General features: G+C 36.8%; 1 long non-coding RNA gene across 2 annotated transcripts in view; it reads right to left on the reverse strand.

The window, feature by feature from the left end:
• The window catches only part of LOC132667388 (uncharacterized), a 131,096-nt gene extending 109,686 nt beyond the window's left edge, over window positions 1-21,410 (reverse strand). For both annotated transcript variants that reach the window (XR_009605119.3, XR_013555411.2), the window contains exons 1-2: window positions 21,042-21,410; window positions 10,926-11,018 (exon numbers count right to left, since the gene is read on the reverse strand). This is a non-coding gene — a long non-coding RNA (uncharacterized LOC132667388). The remainder of the gene's footprint in view (window positions 1-10,925; window positions 11,019-21,041) is intronic.
• Window positions 21,411-22,868: the final 1,458 nt, after the last annotated feature.

The following is a 22,868-nucleotide window of genomic DNA, read 5'->3' on the forward strand; positions in this document are numbered from 1 at the left end:
TTTGTAAACAAAGAAATGCCTTGGTTTTAATCTGAAGAGATTATGGGAACAATGATTTATTGTCCTCCTGGATCTTGTGGTCCTTGGTAAATTGTGCAATCTCAACTTCCTAACACCTCTCTATATCCACAACCTATTTAAGAAACTGTTGCTTGGGTGGAAGGTAACTGATCACAGATTTCTTATGTTTTGAAAGCCCAGAAAATAATGAATATTTTGTCTCAATTCTCACACATTACTGATTTGGAGAAAGACTACAGTGCATACGTAGCAAAGCAAGTGACAGTGGTTGGAGTAGGGGAAGAGGGAAGGCAAGGACAATTTTGCTTTGTGAGACCCCGCCCCAGGAGAGGCTATTGGGTCTTAACAAAGTCAGAAATTAAACCTGCAATATCATCTGTCCGCTGAACCCTCTGACCGCCCTTTACAAAACTCCATGAAATGCTGTCAGAGCCAGGACAAATGTGATAGAAACCAATGAGTGACCCTTCAAGGACACCAAATAGCCAATCTGACAGCATCTAGAATTTGTTTGCTTGCAGTTAACCACATATTTTATCCTTGCTGCATGGTATGCTTTCTAATAAATCTAATAGGGGTGCCTGGGTGGCTCAGTCGGTTGAGCATCTGACTCTTGATTTTGGCTCAGATCATGATCCCAGGGTCGTGGGATTGAGCCCCTCATCAGGCTCTGCACTAAGCATGGGGCCTGCTTAAGATTTTCTCTACCTTTCTCCCCTTCCCCCTCTCCCTCACTCAGACTCTCTCTCTCTCTAAAAATAAATAATAATAATAAGTTAAAAAAATAAATCTAATAAATCTCTTGTTTTAGGGCTAGGAATGGGATTGTTACTTTTGTTCTGGAAAACTTTAAAGGGGTAAATAAACCCATGTGCTTTGAAAGAGGATAAAAGGTCAAAAATCAGGATAGGACCTTCCAACACCTCGGTGGCCAGGTAAAAGTAAGGAAAGTAGACCCGTTTTAAAAGAGGCTCACATATGAGTGCTAAGTGGATTCAGCATCCAAAACAATTCAATAAAGTAATTGTAAATTGGGTAAAGTCTGTATTCAATACAATCTTTGCAATCACCATAGGGCCATGCTGTATCTCCTTTGTTCATTTCATTATAGATTTTCAGCATTTTTTCCTCCAAAAATTTAATGCCTTCAGGCTTCCCTAGGTCTCCACTGACATAAGGAAAGATAATTAAATGACAAATCAATTAGCATTAACCTGTGATTACTAAATGTTTCAGCATTTCACTAAATATTTACATCTTATAAAAATATGTGACCATGCAATGGTAAGGCTTAACACCACAGTATGAGTTCATAGTATTCTTTATCAAATGAAAATATTTGGTGAAGATCTATGTACAATGTGGGATAATATTCTAGGGAAGGGGGCATTTCCAGTATGCTTCATATGACACTGGATAGCTGATCACATATTGCTTAATAGGAATAACAGCAGACTTGGATCTACTTTATCTACTTTTTATCTTTTCCAAACAGTATCTTAATTAAATCAATGAGAATACACATTTACTAATTCTCCACCCTGCCAGAATTTAGAACAGTGCCTGGAACATAATAGTCATTCACTAGTTACTGAATGACTCTAATATCTAGAAACTAGCTTCTATAAATTGACAGCCAGGCAATTGTATAGCTATTCTTTTTGTTCTTTTCAATAATCCAGTCAAGAATTCCAATAAAGAATTAAGCCCTTTTGTCCATATAATAACAGACATATCTACGAGTTTAATAAACTTAAGTTCATAATAGGAGAGCTGTTCCTATCACCAAACAGAGCAAGACCCACTTTCTTATACTAGATTATGCTATTTTGTCCTATCTAAATGCATAGGAACCAATATTGAGTGAGCACCAAATATCGTTTATGCATTACTCTGAATATAACACTTAATAGCATTTCCTGTTTATATGAAATACTGGCTACCTACTATTGTAAGCACAATTCACAGGTAAGAAAACAGGCCCAGAAAAGTTAAATAACTTGCTCAAATTCTCATAGATAGAAACACAGACAGAGTTAGGATTTAGGATTCAGAAATAATTATTTTCAGTTCTAAAGCCTGGAGACATACTATGCTGTATAATACATTCTGCTTTAATACTTGAGTATAGTACAAAGCTAAATCTTAAATTATATTTGTATTCTGGTCCATTAAATTATTTTCAATGTATATTTTGACTAAATACATACAAATTAAGTTAATTTCTATTATAAAGATAATAGAATTTTTAAATAAACATGCCCAAGCAGCGATGGTCTTTCCTGGAATTACAAAAACTCAGAACACCCTCTATCAGGTGCTGCCACCACAAACAGACCTCTGCTTTCTCTCCAGTCAACAAGGTAACTTCCTCTAATTGTAACCTGCATCCAAAGATGGGCAAAAAGTCTTTTACAGACAAAATACTAACAGACAACCAAGCATCAGAAAACATTTAAGGAAAGCCAGGATCTTGACCAAGAGGTGTAAGACGTAAAAGCATTTTTTGAAGAGATAAATTTTAAAAGGAAAAAAAAACGGTTATCCTTAGAGATATTCAAAGAGATATCACATCCATAATAAATACAGATATACTGTAAAAGAAATAATTAGTAATATTGGAAATTAAATTATTTTATTAGCAAAATAAGTATGAAAAAGCCACAAGTTGAAAACTAGTCACAACAGGGACACCAGGGGGTGGCTTAGTCGGTTGAGTGTCCTACTTCGGCTCAGGTAATGATTTCATGGTTCATAGGTTGGAGCCCCACATCGGGCTCTGTGCTTACAGCTCAGAGCCTGGAGCCAGCTTTGGATTCTGTGTCTCCCTCTCTCTGCTCCTCCCCCACTTGTATTCTGTCTCTGTCTCTCTCTCAAAAATAAATAAAACATTTAAATTTTTTTAAATACTCACAACAAAAAAGCTAGTTAGTCAGGTAAAAAGATGATCTTCTACAATAAATCATAAAGAGATAAAGGTTTGAAAAATAAATGAAAATTTAAGAGATTCAGAAGACAAATTTAGAAGATTTGACACCCATATAATAAGATTTCTGGAAGGAAAGCATAGGGACAATGAAGAGAAGAAAGCAAAAAGTGAAATAATAGAAAAAAAAATGAATATTATCAAATAATTTCCAAGAATTGAACAGACATCAAAGATCAAAAGGGCTCACCAGTTTCTGTTTAAAAAAAAAAAAAAAAAGGACTGATACTAAAATATACTAAAGGTATTTTAAAATCAATAGAAAAAGGGGGGGCCTGGGTGGTCAGTCGGTTAAGCGTCCAACTCTGGCTCAGGTCATGATCTCACAGTTCGTGAGTTTGAGCCCCACATGGGGCTCTGTGCTGACAGCTGAGAGTTTGGAGCCTGCGTTGGATTCTGTGTCTCCCTTTCTCTCTGCTCCTCCCCCGCTCATGCTCTGTCTCTCTCTCTCCTTCAAAAAGAAATAAAAACATTTAAAAAAAATTTAAATCAATAGAAAAACAGTGTAATAATATCTTAACACTGATATAAAAAATATAAAGGCTATCTACTAAAGATTAATAATCAGACTAATATTAGGTTTCTCACTAACTAGAGTGTATAAGACAAAGGCTATAAGAGGCTATAGGGAACAATGGCTACTGGAGAAAACGATTTTGAAACGCAAGTTCCTTTTAAAATCAAATTAGTGTTCAAGTATGAGGATAAGTTGTAGACATTTTTTGAAATGAAGTAATTTATCATGTTTCTTATAAATACATAATTCTGAAATAGTAATAAAACAAAACAAAGTAAAAATTAAATATAAATCCAAAGTAAAGGAAGCATGGATTACAAGAAACAATGGTGTGGAAAATGTAACAAAATAAAAGAAAAAAAAATAAACTAACACAGATAAGCATAAAGTTTGTTGATTCACTATATAAAAATCTATATAAAAAATTGGAATTAAAATTTCAAATGACCTAAGCATGAGGTTTAGTCAATTGATCGATGAGCAGGAAAGTGATATACTATATTCATATTAGATAATATGAAAGGTGAAAAAGTAATGAACTAAGTATATAATTCAAGAAACTAGGGGAACCAAAAAAAGCCTTAATTAATTAGATTAATGACATCTACTAATTAATAAAATAGAAAAATTTTAGGGGCAACTGGTGGCTCAGTCAGCTGAGCTTCCAACTCTTGATTTCAGTTCAGCTTGTGATCCCAGGGTCATGGGATCGAGCCCATGTCAGGCTCTGCACTGAGAGTGAAGCCTTCTTCAGATTCTGTCTGTCTCTGTCTCTGTCTCTATCTCTCTTCCTCTCAACTTCTCCCCCATTGGCGCTCTCTCTAAAATGAAGTGAAATAAAACAAAACAAAATAAAATAAAATATGTTAACAAAAAAAGAAAAAAATTTTAAAGCTAATCTTTTTTCTTTTTGCTATTCAGACCCCATACTTAAAAAACGAATAGGCATAACATTAAGAAGGAGAACAGGGACAAAGTTGGAGATAAGTGGATTAAAAAATTCTGTGACCAGTAGAGATACTTTTATTTCAATATATTGGAAAAACAAATGAATGAGAAAATTTTTCATGAAAATATTAATCATCAAAGTTGGTCCAGGAAAATAAAAATATAAAACTCAAATAGACCAATAAACACAAAAGAAATGTAACAAATAGCCAAGGATCTACCAAAAAAGGCATCTGATCAAGGTAGATTTATAGGTGAGGTCTATCACACCTTCAAGGAATAGTTTATTATTATCATCTCAATTATTCCATAGCATAAAAATTTACTTCATATTTCAACTCATTCTAACATTACTCTGCTGTGAAAACCTAACAAAGGTAGTGAATACACCTCACACTCACGTGCATGCACACACACACACACACACACACAAAACCTCTAGCCCATACTTACATGTGAATACATGTAGGAAAAAATATGAGTGAAATATTAATAGTTTGAATTCAAGGAAAGGATAAAAGTTTATTACATCATGGCCAGGGTGGACTTACCCCAGAAATAGAGTAACATTTTACTGTAGCATTTGGCTGTACTATGAGATTTAAGGTAAAAGAAGGGTTATCTTAATAAATGTTGGTAACATATTAGATAAGATTTGACATCAATTTCTAAATTTAAAGAAAGAGAAAAATGCTCTCTTAGGAAGCTGGAAAAAAATAGAAACAAGTCAAGAATATCTACCATCACCATTACTAGCAAGCATTGCCCTGGAAGGTCTAGCTAATGTTCTATGAAAACACAATTCTGAACAATGGAAATAATGAAACAAAGAGAACAAAAATGCAGTTATTTTTAGACTTTGCTACAATTTCACAGAAATGCTAAATAATCCACTGTAGTCATTTAACTATTTTTCCACGAAAATGTATGGATAGTTAAATTGTATGTTTTTTTTTTTAATTAAAAACTCAAGAAAAAGAATTTAATCCCAGGGTTCTCTTACAACCACCTCTAAATGTAAAGCAAAACTCTCTTATCAGCTGACTCTATAATTGAATCTTTCCTTTAAGTAGAGAGCAATTAAGAAAGGAAAAGCAAACTCACTGATAATGATAGGAGAAATGTTTTCATACCTGTAGTACAGTCTTGCAGGATTAAGACAATTAAAAATTATTTCTAAGGGGCCATCATTCCTTTATCTGGAGGAGATTAAGTTCACTGACCCGAGGGGTGTGTAGAGATCCATGGGATTCTAAGAGATTGAATTGCAGCCTGAGAAAATGGCTTAATTGTGATACTGAAATCTCTCTACACTCAGAAAAGGCCCAAAGCAGTTGTCATATTGTTGTTGTCCATCTCTCTGCATGCTTAAGCTTTATACATTTCTACTCTGAAGACAAAACTTATTAAATGTTTATCTTGTTATCCTCAAGCTTCTTCATCTTTAATCTTATCTAAATTCCAGTCTTTAATCCAGTTTAGTAGTTACAAGAATTCTGGGATAGAGCTGGAAGATTATAAAGCTGAAAAAGAAATTACACTTAAAAGAAAAACCTCATAAGAATTGAAACTCTGCAATTAAGAAATGAAGGAGGTAGCAACTATAGACTGCTGGAGAAAAGGTTAATGAGATTCAATCCTTAGCATACTGGGCAGCAAAAGAGCCTTGTGAATAAAAGCATAGACCCTGCTGCCAGATTTGTACTTCTTGGATCCTCTTGGATGCTAACTAGCTGTAGGACATTGCCCATTTTACATAACCTCTCTGGGGTAAAGTTTTATTTTCTATAAATTAGGGTAAATCAGACTTACCTCAAAATGTTGCTGGATTTTTTTTTAATTTTTATTTATTTTTGAGAGAGAGACAGAGCATGGGCAAGGGAGTGGCAGAGAGAGAGGGAGACACAGAATCTGAAGCAGGCTCCAGGCTCTGAGCCGTTAGCACAGAGCCTGACGTGGGGCTTGAACCCCCAAACCTTGAGATCATGACTTGAGCTGAAGTCAGATGCTTGACTGATGGAGCCACCCAGGTGCCTCAATTGCTGGGAATTTTTAGTCAAACCTGGTTTCTGACTTATGGTAAGCAATATAGGCACTGAATAGAATTTTATCCCCAAACGCTGCACAAAATGAAATCTGTGTCACAACTTACCATAGCAGATATTTTGTGTGTGTGTGTTTAATTCAGAATCAAAATGTTTTGTGTCCTCTGTAAGGTGCCAAACCTAAATCAAAATTAACTATATACACTTAGCATAGGCATTGATCTTAAATGATGTATGCCGAATTGTATTATTAGAAAGAAACATTTTTAAGAGTGGAAAGCATTTAGTGGTATTCTATAATACATTATAAACTGCATTTTTCATGTAAACCATTAGTCTGCATATGATGAGCAAATGCATTTTCAAGAAAGAACGAAACATGTCAAGTTAAATTTTTAATGTAAGTCCTAGTCTTCTATTAAATTTGGTTGTGGAACAAATAGGAGAGATCTCAAATTGCCTGTGTAATGCTGGGTTTGCGTGATTTTATTTACTTTCTTTATAATAATCCTAGAAAAGTTTGTTTTGTATAATCATTTCTATTTTTTTTCAGGAGATATTCTTGTATAATCATTTTACACAGTTATGTCCTTGTGAGCAGATCTTGTGTCCGACTAGTCAAGACAATTGTCTTTGATTTATTTTAGAAAAGAGACACAGAATATATAAACTCTCACAGGCTGCCACTCTGTTTTCTTCTAGCTTTGAAAAAAAAAAAAAGCATCCATGAGACAGAATTTGTGGAATCTTAACCTTCATGAGACACAAGGAAATGAGACTTGAGATATAATGTGGTTGTTTATATTTTTTTTCAAAAGAGGCTGAACTCCCTCTGCAGTAACTTATTATGCAGATGATATTATTTTTTAATTGAGAAAATAACATCACAGGTGGTGCAAGAAATCTCAGCTGTAGTCATTCCACATGTTAATTTCATTGGTAACAGAATCCGAAAGTCAGCATAGTATCTGGCCTTTCAATTCAGACAAACCTGGTTCTGAATTTGGGTTCTGTCAGTTACCACATTTGTGACTACAGAAAATGTATTTAACCTTTCAAAGCCTCAGGTGTCTCATCTGAAAAACAAATAGTACGTACTTAAAGAATTGTGATACTTAGTGAAATGATGTATGTATGAGAACCCAGCATGCTGTCCTGCATGTGGTCAGAACACAATAAGAATTAACTAATATTAATACTTGGGGGGAAGGTGGGTGTGCACAGGAAGAGTCAGGGGGAGGAAATGGAATTGGGGGGGGGGAGTCAATAATAGTACCAAAATATTCCATTCAGTTCTGCTTTTTTATCCTTTCTTTAAAAAACTAAACCCATGGAACCAATTTCTTAATCTCTCTTTATCACATGTTGGAAAGAAAGCCATCAAATGAAATATGATCTGAGGATGGCATTCAGCTTCTCTTGCTCCTAATAATTTTGCCGTTTTATTACCAATTATTAAGTAGTCTTTCTCTCTTTGTGACAGATACATTTCTGAATTTGGCATTGTTCCATTTCATAGATTTGGCAGGAGAAACCATAAATTAATGTCAAACCCAAGAAAGAGGCTTCCTACCTTAGTTTTATTACTGAATATGCGTGCAAGATTGGTAACATCTTCAATATGACGTATATAACGCTGAAGGTTTGGGGGTCCCAATAATGGCACTCCTATTCTCCACCTGGACTCAAAGCAAATTGAGAAATAGAGCAAGAAAATAAGGAAGATGCAGAAAAAATCATCCATTGCTGGCAGAGCTGAGATTGGAGAATGTGACATGCATGCAGCATGGTTGAGCCCTCGAATATTGACACCAGAGTTAGGCTTGCTTCCCCAATCCTCCCTGGTCCTTGAATGGCTCCACCCCCTGAAGTGTCCCCTCTGAATGGGCACAGCGTGTAGTGTGTCACAGAGCAGATGCTCTGTGGGCAGCTCAGTCCCAAAGAAAGGAGAGGAGAGACCTGGCTACTTTCTCTTTCTAGGTTTACCAGTAAGATCTTGTAGATTTCTCTTCCTCTCAGGGGAAGGAATGAGGGAGGGGTGGGGAGAGAGGAGGAGTGCTATGTTAGCATGTGTCTCTAGATGTAAGGAACCCTTAGGAAGGGGAATTAACTGTAACCCTAAGATTTCCCAATTTAATCCATTGATTAGGCTATTGTCTCACTTAGCCTGTTATCTCCCAGAGAGTGCCTATTGCCTTGGGGGATCAAATGGAGAACAGGCTATTAAAACAGGGCTTCCTAGTATCTTCCTGGGTCCATGCCAACCACTACTTTCTGGGTATTCTCTTGAGGAACAATATAGAAAACAAAAAAACAAAAAACAAACAACAACAACAACAACAACAAACAGATTTTGCCCATAAAAGGGCTTTAAATAGTTTTAAACTCTGCGTTAAATCAACCACAAGACTACTCTGTACCCAAGTGACCAGTGTAGTCTGCACATGATTTGCTCTATTTCCTATTCCAAATTATGTGTCTTCACATTTTCCATTAGATCTCACCAGAAATCTGCAATATAAAGTTTAATAATAGTACAGAGGTAGTTTAATAATTACATGAATTATTTTATATCATATATAATATATATTACATATCATATTATGAATTTTAATAATTACATGAACACATTCGAATGATACAATATCAAAAGAAGCCCCACATGTCAATAAAACACCTTGCTTTATCACATTCTCAGACTGTTTCAAAACTACTTGTAAGACCAAGTTCAAAGACCAGCGAGAATTAATACACAACATACTTTTCTGTGCTAAAAATCCAAGATATCTGCACTCCTCCCGCCTCTTACTTACAATCCTGTTTCAACCGTAGGGATTCTTGATGTTTAGGTGGAGCCAAAATTTCCTTACCCAACTACGTGCCATCTTCCATGGGAATAACTGTGCTTTCTTAAAGATTTCAGAAGTTGAATTAGCTCAATGCCAGATCTCTAATATGCCACACTTTTTAGAAACCCTAATAAGTTCATGTAATTTGCAAGATGATCATAACACTGGCCTCAAAGGAAGCCATTCCTAGCTTCCACAGTGATTATCCAAGATACAATTATATTCCTAGAAGACAGTAAATATGTTCCCAAAGATATAGCAATGACTCAGAAGTGTTTGAGTGAAGTAGGACAAATATAAACCTTCCTGGTTATAGCCTCACGAGGATGCCAGTCAGTCTTTGCTAATTTTCTGTGAATTTATTTAACCGGGAGAATTCTCTGAGCAAGATGTTAATTTCTGCACTATGGCTGTTCCACTGTCTGGGGAAAATTCCATCAAGCACGTCTCCTCTCTTTGAGTGTGGTATTTGAGATACTGAAAACATCTTGCAATGTTTATAAATTTGCAGTGATGACTGGTCCTTTTTGAGGTGTCTTTCTTTCTCCACCACAAAGCCCTTGATTTCCATTTCTTCTGTATACTGTCTGCCGGTGTCGACACTAACAACCTCATTCTAGAACCTCATCTGTGCTCTGGGGCCTCTGTATCCTGCCTGGTCTGCCAAGATTCCATAGAACCTGTACACATATTTTAGGATGCCAGCATCCATTAAGTTCAAGACCAAGCCATAGAAACATGTATGATAAAGTCCTCTGTGTGGACATTAGCTCTTTGGCTGAGACCATGTAACTCAATCCGTTTCCTGAGTCTCACAGTATTCTGTCTACCTCTCATAGGTCAGTAAGGGGGAGGTGAGGCACCATGAGTGTTTCACTAATGGATGGCCCTCTTCATGAAATTTCCAGGACCAGGGAAGAATCATTACCTTCTTCCTTAAAATGTGCATATGTACATTATTTTCAAACAGATTCATAGAAATCACCGTAGTTGTAAATTGGCCAATAGGGTGTACTCACACACTCAAAACACTTAATTCAGAAGTAAAATTAGTTGGTATAATAAGCATTAGTGTCATGAAACATTAAATTTTTATTAAAATTCAATACCATAATTATGAGTTTAAAAACTAAGTTGTTTTAAGTTTATTAAGCTACATAACCAACTTAAAAATTTTTAACTCATTAAGAGTTTTATTAACTTTTATTTTAACCCATAAATTTGAACCTAATGATAACATGCTTTCCTTTTAACACATGTTATTAATGTTTAAATCTTGCAGCAATCTTACAAGGGACATGATCCTCCCAGTGATAGAGTTAGTAATAATCCTGGAGGCTAGTGCTATAGTGGAAGGTTTTAAAGATGGTTAAAATTAATAAATGATAAAAGCATAGGTCTTCTCTTTTTAATTATAAATGATAGGAGGGTCATTTTTATAAAGAAATCCATGTTCAGCCATAACAACTAAAAAATACTTTCATAGACAAAATATGACAAAGGTTTCTGTCATTTCTCATAACTTCATGGAGTGAGTAGCAGTTTGGTTCTGTACTTACCCTTTATCCAGTACTGGCCAGGCTAATCTTGCTTATTTTACTCACTTCTTTGAAGCTGAACATTAAGGGTCCTTGAGACTTTGGCTTGGTTACCTATCAATGATTTAAGCACATTTAGTTTTTCTTCAGCCAATGTGCCACCTTTCTTCTTCTTCTTTTTTTTCTTTTTAAACTGAAACCACTTAATCCCCCAACCCAAAAATGTTGTGGAGGAGGTAGCCGACTAAATGTTCCAGAGTGTGTTATAATACTTATCATCACTGTTAACACTCATCAGGGCTTTTCATCTCTTAAGTGCTTCGTATGCATTAGTCACCTCCTCCCTCTTAACTCCTGCCCACCTTGCCTCTCTCTCTCAAGAACTCTGATGGATCTTTAACTTCAAATGACCTTTGAATTTTTATAAAGTGCAGTCATTGATGACGACTTCCCTTTGGGGTCAGTCTTATCTGGAGGTAAGGAAGCACATGTGCCTTGAGGTTCAAAATTAATAAGAAATAAAATGCATTCCAAGTGGAATTCAAGAACTCCTTTGAAACACATCTTGCTTTACTCACCTCTCCATCCACCGCCCCCCCTTCAAGTCTTTAAAGTAATGCAAACATGCTCACACTGCTTGAATACTTGGGGTTGTACTGCAAGATAAGTGAGTCGCTATGCCTGGGCCCAAACATTTCGGTGCCAGGAGAGCATTGAAAAGCCCATATAAGTCTTTAAGACTAGAAATAAAAGAATTTGACCAAATAGTCAACAGGGAGTAGAATAGATTAATACCAGAAACATTATTTGTGAAGACAACGCGTTTAAAAGAAAGAAGGCATAAACTCAATCTGTAGAAGCACAGCCTGTTGTTCTTCATCAGCGTCTTCCTCTAAAGGCTTACACATAAGGGAGAGCCAATTACCAGTGGCCACCCAGGAAAGATCAGCCTCGAACATATATACTCTAATCAAATAACTAGCGGAACAGGAAGAAGTGGAAAACAGCCGTGGCTATAAAGAAATGCTGAACTGGCATTCCTGAAATCCAAGCAGTTTTTGTTTCTGTTATAAAAAGTCACAATTACAGATTTTCATCTGTTAAGCAGTAAAGGAGGGATGATAACCTGGTCGCAAACTGAAGCCTTCTTCCAGGGACAATTGAGAGGACAATGAGAAAGGAATGGCGGAGTTCTTGCATGGGGAGTGTTTTCGCATAAATGATGACTCCAGAGTTAGACTGGAGGGGTTCTGCTATTTACAGGTGTGACTGGTGCTCCGATAATATTGGCAACCAGAGCCATGATGGTGAAGGCCTGGAGAAAGGAAAATTTCTGAGGTCCCATCTGCAGTTATCCAGTTTTTGCATTTTCTTGGCCCTCTTCCCTTAATTCTGAGAGGAACGCTTAGCAGTAATAAAAGAATGTGGTTCTCCTTTTTGAGAAAGAGGGATGGGCCTGTGTTTTCTTTTTTAACTGTTTTAATCTGGGATAGGTTAGCCTGGGATATAAAGTGCTTGCCTTGGGCAAAAAACCCAAATATTCAACATTTACATTGTTTGTAAAACTCTTCAGCAATGATTTAATGTTTAGCAAATGGCAGTCCTAACAAAAGTTAACTTTTGATGAAGTATTACAGTGTTTCAAAGAACACTCACAATTATAGATTTCTGTGTCCTTTGTTTTGTTTCCAGTGTCATTTTTTTTTTAATTTTTCCATACAAGAGAAAGTATTCAGCCTTTGTTAAAGTCACTTTGATAAAAACCTATTGCAAGTTAATCAGTTCCACATTTCTAATTGTTTTCTCAAAGAAGCTCAGGATTATTAATTTGGTGAAAGTTGTAAATGTTTGGCACTGGAGTTTCTGGGGAATACTTCAGTAAGATTTGTTGGAACCATGTGTTATAAACTATGCTCTACACCCTGCATTGATAGACTAACAGGATCCAATGTTTTCAGCCTAATTGCTCTGTAGGGATCAAAGACATGTTGCTTACTCATCTTACGCTAGGTTTTGGGATCAGAAAGAAAAGTAGTTTGATCCCCAGAAAAAGCTGTTATGAGGCAAAATGGAGTGCAATAATCCATATTGGAGCCAGGAAAAAGGGGGAGCGTAGATTCCTAGACAGATTTATAAAAGGGTGATATAGGAGATATATGATCAGTAGAGGAAAAAAAATGATCGTAACTCACAGTTAACTTGGCGATTACAAACAGTGGGTGTATAAAGGCAGGCTGAAAAGTAGTTTTTTTAAGTATTTTAAAAATCACACGTATTAGCGGAGTTTTAGATTAACTTTCTTTGCCCAAAGTTAATCATTAAAGACAAAAGGCCTTTATTTGAATTAGTTCAGATCTGGACTTCTAAAATCACTCATCTAGGGGTGCCTGAGTGGCTTGGTTGGTTACGCGTCCAACTTCGGCTCAGGACATGATCCCATAGCTCATGAGTCTGAGTCTCTTGTTGGGCTCTGTGCTGACAGCTCAGAGCCTGGAACCTGCTTCAGATTCTGTGTCTCTCTCTCTCTCTACCCCTCCCTTGCTCACGCTCTCTGTCTCTCTCTCAAAAATAAACTTAAAAAAAATACTAAAACGAAATCACTCATCTACCATATATAAAGAATGAAATTTGAAAAAAGTTTAAAAAACACCTGATGAAAAACACAATGTGAAAACAGTTCTTAAGATATTGAGAAAAGTGGAATAATTTATTTCTTAAAACTTAACAAATGAAGTAACAGAATTTTTTAATATCTAACTTGAAAGCTTGTACCCACTGTCTTTATATATTTGAAAGAGATTCTGAAAACTTTCCACTAAATTCTCTCAGATAACTCCCTCCCACTCCTCCAATGCCTATCCTATTGGAGTCATAATTTTCAACCCTAAAGTGAGAAATGTACATGGCAAGTTTTGTCCAAGAAAATCTCGATAATAATAGCTGATATTTATCCAGTAGTTGGTAAGTTGTTGACACTGACTTAAGAATTTTGTGTCCTTATTCTCCCTCTATACTCAGAGCAGGTCTAAGAAGTAGAATTATAATTATCCTCACATTACAGATGAAGAAACTGAGTCACAGACTGTGTAAATGACTTGCTCAATATTCACCAAGATGGCAGACCTCAGAGGCCATGTTTTTGATGGTAATCCCCAGGTTTGTAAAATCAGAGGCACAATTTCTTTTGTGTGTGTGACAGTTGTGAATCACCTGTAGATCTAACTTCACCTACATTATTTCTTTCATTTTCTTCATTTGCATGTCTGATCTTCCTCCCTGACTCTACCTTCACACCTGTGAAGCATCATTTAACATGGAAAACAAAATACCTTCTTGCTCAAATCAGTGTGTGTGAAAATTATATTGAAAAGCACTATAAAAATGACTCTAATAAAAAGAGCCTCCGGTATTCCAAATAATGGAATTTTTAAAAAGAAGAAAGAGAAAAAAAAAACTCCTATAAGAAAAGATCTACTTTTCTTATTATTCAAAACATGTCACTTTCATGGTTTTCTTTTTTCTTTCTTTCTTCCTTACCTCTATTCACTACATTCATTTGCCAGCTCCATATTATCAAAAACAGCCATTGTCCAACTTTTATGATCATTTAAAAGTGGACTAGTCTGACCTATAGGCCAGTGAACTAAAATAATAACTTAGGAAGTAAATGATATTAACAGTATATCCCTGAAAAATGCTTAGCATGCTAAAAGAAAACAAATGTTTGTCTAATGTATATATCTACATATAAACATAGAGGCAATTATAGCATAATTGTAAGTGAATTCCAACAGACCATGGCCATATCTTTGTTAACAGAGTTGGAGTTTTAGCTTTGTGTGAATTTGAAATAAAACCTGTTTCTGTTAAAAATTCGAAATCTTAGTTAATTCTAATTGGCAATTTGACCCCATATGATTAGACTGTCGTGGTCGTGTTTCACATCCTGTGGGTTAATTTTTAGTAATTTTCCATTGCTGTTCATACCCTTAGCATATTTAGCAAATCAACTTAACATCTGTTAAACTGCAAATATTCAAGATAGGGTCTTCCTTTCCACTTGTGAGACTAGCATCAGGTATGCCTGAATGTTTAATAAAAAGCTTGATGTGATGATTAGATGGATGACAAAAATGACAGTGATAATCTAAGTTTGAAGCTTTAAATCTCTGGATTTATTTTATAACTTAAGGCGGCTATTCGAGATTTTAATGCAAAATGAAATGTAAAACAACACAACAAACATTTTCAACACTGTCACCTTTGCCTTTCCCATTTAGTAATTATTTTTTAAGTACTCTGATGATGGATGTTATCCTCTCTTTTCAAATCCCCTTTTCCTCAGTTTTTTTTTTCCCTTAAAATAGTTGTCTCTTTCCATGGAGCGCATATTTTCTAAGTCTCCTTCTGATAGGAACCACTTCTCCACTACTGTATGGCCACTGAACTATCCCTATTCAAGTCTTGGGATCTCTAAAACAATTTCTTTCCTGAATCTACATCCTTTGCTCTAGGCAGCATGTATTTGGGAAGCATTAATGATTTTAAAAGGCTCTGGCTCTAAGAATTTTTCTTAAGATCCTTTGCATTTTTCTTTTCAAAGAGCTTCAATATGGGGACCTGGTAAAGAAGGATTAATGTAGTTTAACAAAGTGAAAAACTAATTGAATCATTAACTCACTATTCAGATTCAAATATCTTCATTCCAAACCGTATTCACTATTTACACTTCTGCTTTGCTCCTCTGCCTGACTCTTTTCTTCTCCCTTATTGGTAAAACTTCTTAGTCTTAGTTCTATCCCTGAAAAGGTCATGTGAAAATGCACATCAAGCATGTCAGAGAAAGTCAGGGCTTGCTAGAGTGAATGCTTAGAAGGCTTTTGCTCTAGAAGTTTGAAATCTTACATGTCAATGTTCCTTAGAGCCCCAGTAATTCACTTAAATTAATAATAATAATAATAATAATAACATAGCTATCACTTCTTTTTTAATAATTTGTATTTGCTAGTTGTGAGTCATTTTGTACACCTCATTGAACTTATTCCTCCTTAAGACAGAATTTGAATTCAAAGTTACAATTCAATTTCTCTGAAATTTTGCAATTGACAGTAGTTTCTTCATATAGTAACACTCCTGCAAGTCCAATATCACTTTTAAAAAACTGTGTAAAATAATTTAAAATGCATATAGGGTCCACTGTGGGCAGGTAATCATTTCATACAAAGAGAGCGAGAGAGAAAAATGTATGGTGGGGGAGGGGTGTGCTTACAGGAGGCTCTTTAACAAGCCCATCACTAATGAAACCTTCCCAATACTCACTGTCTATATCTCACCTCCCAAATATTTTTGGACCGGAGGCCAATTTTAATATTATTTACTAGACCATTGATAATAACTTAACCATCCTAAGTGGTACGTTCAATGTATTAGGAAAACGATGACATTTCTGTTAGTCTGGTCTATTTTAAGCCCAGTGATTTCTTCTAGACAGACACGTGCTAATTTATATTGACAACACAATACAATGTTTAGCTGACTAAAATAAGGTACTGATGAAGAGAATCATTCGCAGACTTTCATAAATAAGCAGTTTTCTCCTTGATCACTGGTAGATTCAAGTCCATTTTCGTTCATTCATCTTCACAATAGGTAATTATAAAACAAACAGGAACCATTAGTCAGATTTGTTTTCATCCCCTAAATGGAGATAGTTAGTCCTGAACTTAGATTTAAAGCAAAACTTACTCTTGGCAATGTTTAATCATTTGAAGAAAAAAAATCACTGCTTTCTTAAATAAGATCATGGCAGATAAAAATTAAGTCTTAATTAAATGCAATTCCATTTGTAGAAACACCTAACGGGACTGCCTTGAATATAGTAGGTGCTCATTTGGTGATAATTATAGTTATTAGCAGAGTTGGAACTAGACCAAATGTTCCAGGGCTCTCAGTCCCATTCCCCATATCCTATTTCCCCTTATAAACCTGCAGCACCTTGTCCGAGGCAATTGATCACTCTTGCACTAATCACACTCAAACTGCTGTTTCCAAGAGCAGGAAAGGGATGAACAAATCAGGAAGGCTTGTGTGCAGTATTATCAGAGACCTTCCTGAAAAGGCCCTTGTTTCAAATTATTTAGAGTACCAACCACAAATAACCATTATTTTTCTTCTTTCATGGACTTCCTGCCAGAGGTCTAATTGTACCTGAATATTGGCATCAACATAACAATTTAAAAAGCGAAAGTTTTCTAGTGTTTGATGAAGCAAAGCTCCAAATCAGTCTAATCAGGTAGATGTGGGCCGTCTATCATCATCATCATCAAAGACAACAAAATGCATTGTCTTTTCTACGTATTGGAGTAAAGGACAAACATGGTCCAGACCTTCAACGATTCCCTTCTTGATACACCCCCAACCCATTGAGAGACATGAGTAAGAAAAAAAAAAGGGGGTAAATTCAAGGATGAAATGGGTGATTCCCCAACAGATTTTATTTTTTTTTTGTTTTTGTTTTTTTTTTCCCCAACAGATTTTAAAACAACACAATATTTTTTTTTTCTCTCAACCCTCTTTTGTTATTTGGTATCCTTCACTAAACAAAAACAAACAGAAGAAATTTGGGCGTAGAGGTACGCCCTCCAAGGAGACTTTTCCCACTTCCCCCACACCGCGTTGAGCTGCTCCCTGCCCAGAGCTGGCACTGAAACAGGTCAGACCAGGAAGGGGCCCCAGGGTCATCTGTAAAGTTTGACAATTTTCTTCCCTCCACAGTCAAGCTTAACCCTTCTGAGGGCGGGCATCTGAGGCACAGGCTTCATACTGATGCTATCCAAAGAAAATGAAATGAGCTGCTTGCTCCCTGTGCTTTTTCAGGCTGTTGCCTGGTCTAAACAAAAGGAGGACGCAATTTGGATTTACCTCATTCTCACCCTCCTTGCCGAGGCAGATGTCTTAAGCACTCTATTTTAAGGATTCAAAGCCCATAATATTACTAATAACTCCACATACTTGTTTGCATTTCCCATGTTCCATATAAATGTCAGAGGCAATGACTTGCAGCCCCCTTTAATCTCGTGACAGCTTTATTATCATTGGTTGGCTGAACTTCAAGAAAAGTTACGACAGTGGCAAAGTTCTGCAAACTGCAGCACATATTTCGGTAATTAGGTAAAGGAGGGAAAGCTACATTTAGAATGCACAGCTGAAATTATTTGCTAAACACTTAAGATGCTGAGGTATATCATATTCCTCCCAGGACAGCTTTTGAAGGATGATTTACAAAGCATTTCTTTTACCGTTTTGCCATTTTTTTTTTCCAGTTAGGCTGTTTTAGCAGCAGCTCTTACTTGAAAATGGATCTTCTGATAATGGAAATATTGTATTTGCAATATGAGAAGGTGGAAGAAGGGAGTGGTCTGAGAGGCTGTGTTTTTCATTTTCTCCTGTTTTGAACTCAACTTTCTCAAATGACTGCATCTTTCAATGAATGCTTTAGCATTTAACGTTCAAGTTGATTCTTTTTCATAGCTCTGGAATCAGGCCGAGGTTTTTCCAATCTTGGGGGAAAAATAATATAAACTGCATGAAATGCATTTGATCCCACCCAAACAAAAATCATTTGTCTTTTTTCAAAACTTAGTTATCAGTAAAGTTCATGCTAACAATTACCTAATAGAGTTGCTGTTTTGGTATCTTGTTAGGAGGTGATATGATTTAACAATTTCTTAAAGGAATCTTTTTCAGTATGGTAATGGGTTTCAATGAAAAACCCAAAATCATGGACCAGAAGAGAGGGTAGAATCTGTACCTGAAAATAATCCAGATATCGCTTAAGTGTATAAATGTATAAATAACACCCTATTTTAATTCCTAAAATTAGTCTGTCCAGACTCATAGTTAATAAAACCTATTTATCGACTGCTAAACCTTCCAATTTTTGTTTTGATCTGAAACTCAAACTATTTTGATCTAATTCCATAGCTTTCTTGGAAGTTAATCTGAGTATTATTTAACAAATCGACAAATTCTTCCAGTTTCTACAGGAAAAAAATGTGCTTATTATAAAGTGGAGGGGAAAGTACCGATTCTTTTTCAACTAGACGCTGTTTCAAGATGCTATGTGCCATACTAGGAAGAGTACAAAGCAACATTTTCTCAGTCTCCCCTTCTCTTTCTTTAAAGTATACATCTGGAGGGGCGCCTGGGTGGCTCAGTCGGTTGAGCGTCCGACTTCGGCTCAGGTCATGATCTCACAGCTTGTGGGTTCGAGCCCCGCGTCGGGCTCTGTGCTGACTGCTCAGAGCCTGGAGCGTGTTTCAGATTCTGTGTCTCCCTCTCTCTCTCTGACCCTCCCCCATTCATGATCTGTCTCTCTCTGTCTCAAAAATAAATAAACGTTAAAAAAAAAAATTAAGTATACATCTGGAACTTGATCCAAAATAGATTCAAAGAAACTTAAAACGTATACAAAATAAGGACAAATAAAATAAATTCCATGTACATAACAAGATTAGGCCAAGGAAAAGAACAAGAGCTAGACATGAAGATCTCAAAAAAATGTATGCCATTATCCTGTACACTTTCCAAAAGTTGGCTATGAACAGAATTTAAGCTGGACGGGAAGAGTTTGATTGGTTGCATGATCAGATTCTCAATGTTTTTAAGAAAGTGTGAAACCAAACACTGAGGGAGGCACAGACATCTCTCTCTGATTGTAGAATGAGAAAGAAATTTCTTTAAAGAATACTTGTAAGAAGGACATAGTGTAATATTGCACAATACTCGGTAGCATTTACCTCTTGGTAAGCAACATTAAGAACTCCATAGATTTATCTGTCATAGTTGTCATCCCATGGCTTCCTACGAAGACCTCATTTAGTAAATGCCATCCTACGAGGGGGCTAACACGCTTTGGAATGGCCTGGCTTAATTTAGGAGTATATTGCTTACTGTGCAAAACAATGGATGCACTATATATCTTTCAAAGGATCTTACATATTATTTCTTTTAGCTGACTTTTTTTTAGATACTAGAACCCACGAAATATACTTTAGAAAGAATCTAGACTATAGCTAGTCTCTGTTACAATATGGCACAGTTTCTTATGTTTTATCACTGAGAAATTTGATCCTATCTTTCTTTTATTCTAGGTGGATACATTCTAGTAAACTCAAGGTTTCCCTATTGCCCATAGTCAATTCTACCATTTACAAGATTACCAAAAAATAGAAAGAGAAAATGAGAAAGGTAAAATATGATATGCTTTTCATAGAAATCAGAAGAAAGTTTGATACCTATGCCACTTTAGTACATAAATAACAAGTATTTGGATAAAAATTTGTGTCATATTTGCATGTCTCAAATGATATTTGTGTTATAAAATATATACATGAAAAACCGTATTTTTGCCTTTCATTTTCCGAAGCATGTTCAAAACAATTTCTTACCTACCACACTTTAAAGAAAATGAGCTTTTTTCAGCTGTTTTTCTTTTTGCTTTATTTTTTGGCTTTCAAAATAAAGATTAGCATAACTTCAATGTAATAAATATTGAGGTAAAATTTATATCAAAAGTAAATATGATACGAGTTCTGCACAAATAAGTATTTGATTTCTCCGAAAACCATTTATCTAAAGCTTACTCCAGTATTTGTTTTGTTATTAGAACTCATTAGCTATCCAATATTTTAAATTAGAAGTCAGAACTAATACCAAAACCCTCCTTGGAAGTTACAGAGTCCTGGAAAATTACAAGAATAAGTGTGGTAAGTAATGTAAAAATGCTCACATATAACCTTGAAAAGAGCATATTTGCTAGGTAACGACACTGCCGAAACGGCAACATAGGTTGTTTCTGACTCTGCTCCCCTTCACAAAAACAACTAGCAACTTCTCAAGGACAAGACACCATTGAGCCTCCTGCTCCTCCCCTGGGAAAGGGGAACCCAGGGAGGACCCAGGGAGGGCAACTATCGACCCACCCCCAGCAGGTGTGGTTCGCTTCATGGGAGCCACTAGTCTGAACTCGCACCACGGGGATTTCAGGGTGCCCCAGCCACCAGGAATCTGACTATGACAGAGAGGGGAGAGTCTTACAACAACCAGTATGTGGATCTTGGCAGACCAAGTTCATACCTGCAGCATCCAAGTAGTAATCCGAACCAGTGGGGTTTTGCTTATCTGCAAAACCAAGTTGGCGTTGCACTCAGATTAGAGAAATTGGCAGGGTACAGATCTGCTTGATCTTAAATAAGGAGGTTTGCCAGCCCTAGAGCCTAGTTTGCTTACACTTAAGCAAGGAGCTGAGTCACGGCCTCACATGCTGTGGAGAGTGCCTCCCTACCACATCTGACCAGAGGGGCTGGAGAGAACCTCAGGAGGCTGTGCAGCCCAGTGGTTCTTGAGCAGAGAGGCAAGGTGGCAAGGCTAGGCTGTTGCCCCCAGAGCAAAGCCAGTACCAGGGGTGGAGAAGTCCCATGCTATGCACAAGCAGGGGGATTAATTCATAGCCAAGGCTAAGGGTAGTTTCCAGCTCTTTCTAACCAGAAAGCCTGCTTGGGAAATTGAGAGTTGCCTGGCTTAGGCCCTCCCCTTCCTGTCCAAGCAAGGGAACTGAGACATAGCTCCACCTACCTGCTGTGGCTCCTAGCGGTATCTGACCAGAAGGATTAGTGAGGACACCTGGAAGCTGTGTGACACAATGACACTTGAGCCAAAAGAAGAGTAAGCAGAACTGATAGTTTGCAGAGCAAAGCCAGTGAACCTGTTAGGCCAGGGAACTCGGGGCAAGGCTTGGGTTAGGACAACAAAGAGCTTTCCTGGCCTTAGAGCTGCATCTCTCACTGTGCTCAGGCACAGAACTAATTGATAGCCCCCACTCATTACTGAGTACAGCCTCTACCTGCCTGATCAGGGAACCTAATCAGAGCACATGAGAAACAGCACAGCCCCTCCAACAGCCCTGATTATGACTGCATTTGAAAAGAGAACACAGCTGGTTGCTTTCTCTGCCTGCAGAGTAAAATGTTGGCCTCACTTGACCAAAGAATTTCATGCTTACTCTTGTCTGATTCAGGTCCCCAAACAACAAGCCATATAGGCCTTGGGCTGCCCCCTTGCTTCCCTGCCTTGACTAATTCATAGCCCCATCTATAATTTTTCTTAAAGTTTTATTTATTTTTGAGAGAGAGAGAGTGAAAGAGCATGAGCAGAGGAGGGGCAGAGAGAGAGGGGGACAGAGGATCTGAAGTGGGTTCTGCGCTGATAGCAGTGAACCTCAGGTAGGGCTCAAACTCACAAATCACAAGATCATGACCTGAGCCAAAGTCAGACTCTAAACTGACTGAGCTGCCCAGGTGCCCAGTCCCATCTATAATTTACTATAGTACCCATGCCTAAGAATCTGGGTAGCCTCACCTGAGAATCCAGGTGACCACAGAGTCTATCCTACACCCTTACTTGAGTAGGAAATCAAGCCAGTGGTCATTCAGCCGTTCTCTGCCAGTGGCCAACCTTCCATCCCCAATCTCAGAGCTGGAACAGTTGCCTTATCCAAAAATGGATCATAATAGAAGATCCCACCTGCCTAAGGACATTACCAGTAGACATACCTAGAAACCCAAACTGAGCTGATTGTTGAAGGTCTGTCTCTTCCAAAGTGAAGAAGAGAAACCCAACTACTCAAATTTGAAGATTCCAACATAAGGAATAAAGGATCTTGAAAAACCAGGTAAATGTGACATTATCAAAGGAAACTAATAAAGCTCTAAAAACTGATCTTAAAGAAATGGGTTCAATGAGCTGTCAGATAAATAATTCAAAATAACCCTCTTGAAGAAATTTAATGAACTACTAAACACAAAGACAACTAAACAGAATTAAGAAAAAATACATGAAAAAATAACACACAAGAGTATAGGAGTATAGGTAGATTTTTTTTTGTAAGTTTATTTATGTATTTTG

Source organism: Panthera onca, chromosome B2 (assembly GCF_046562875.1).
Source record: "Panthera onca isolate mPanOnc1 chromosome B2, mPanOnc1 haplotype 2, whole genome shotgun sequence".
Lineage (NCBI taxonomy): Eukaryota > Metazoa > Chordata > Mammalia > Carnivora > Felidae > Panthera > Panthera onca.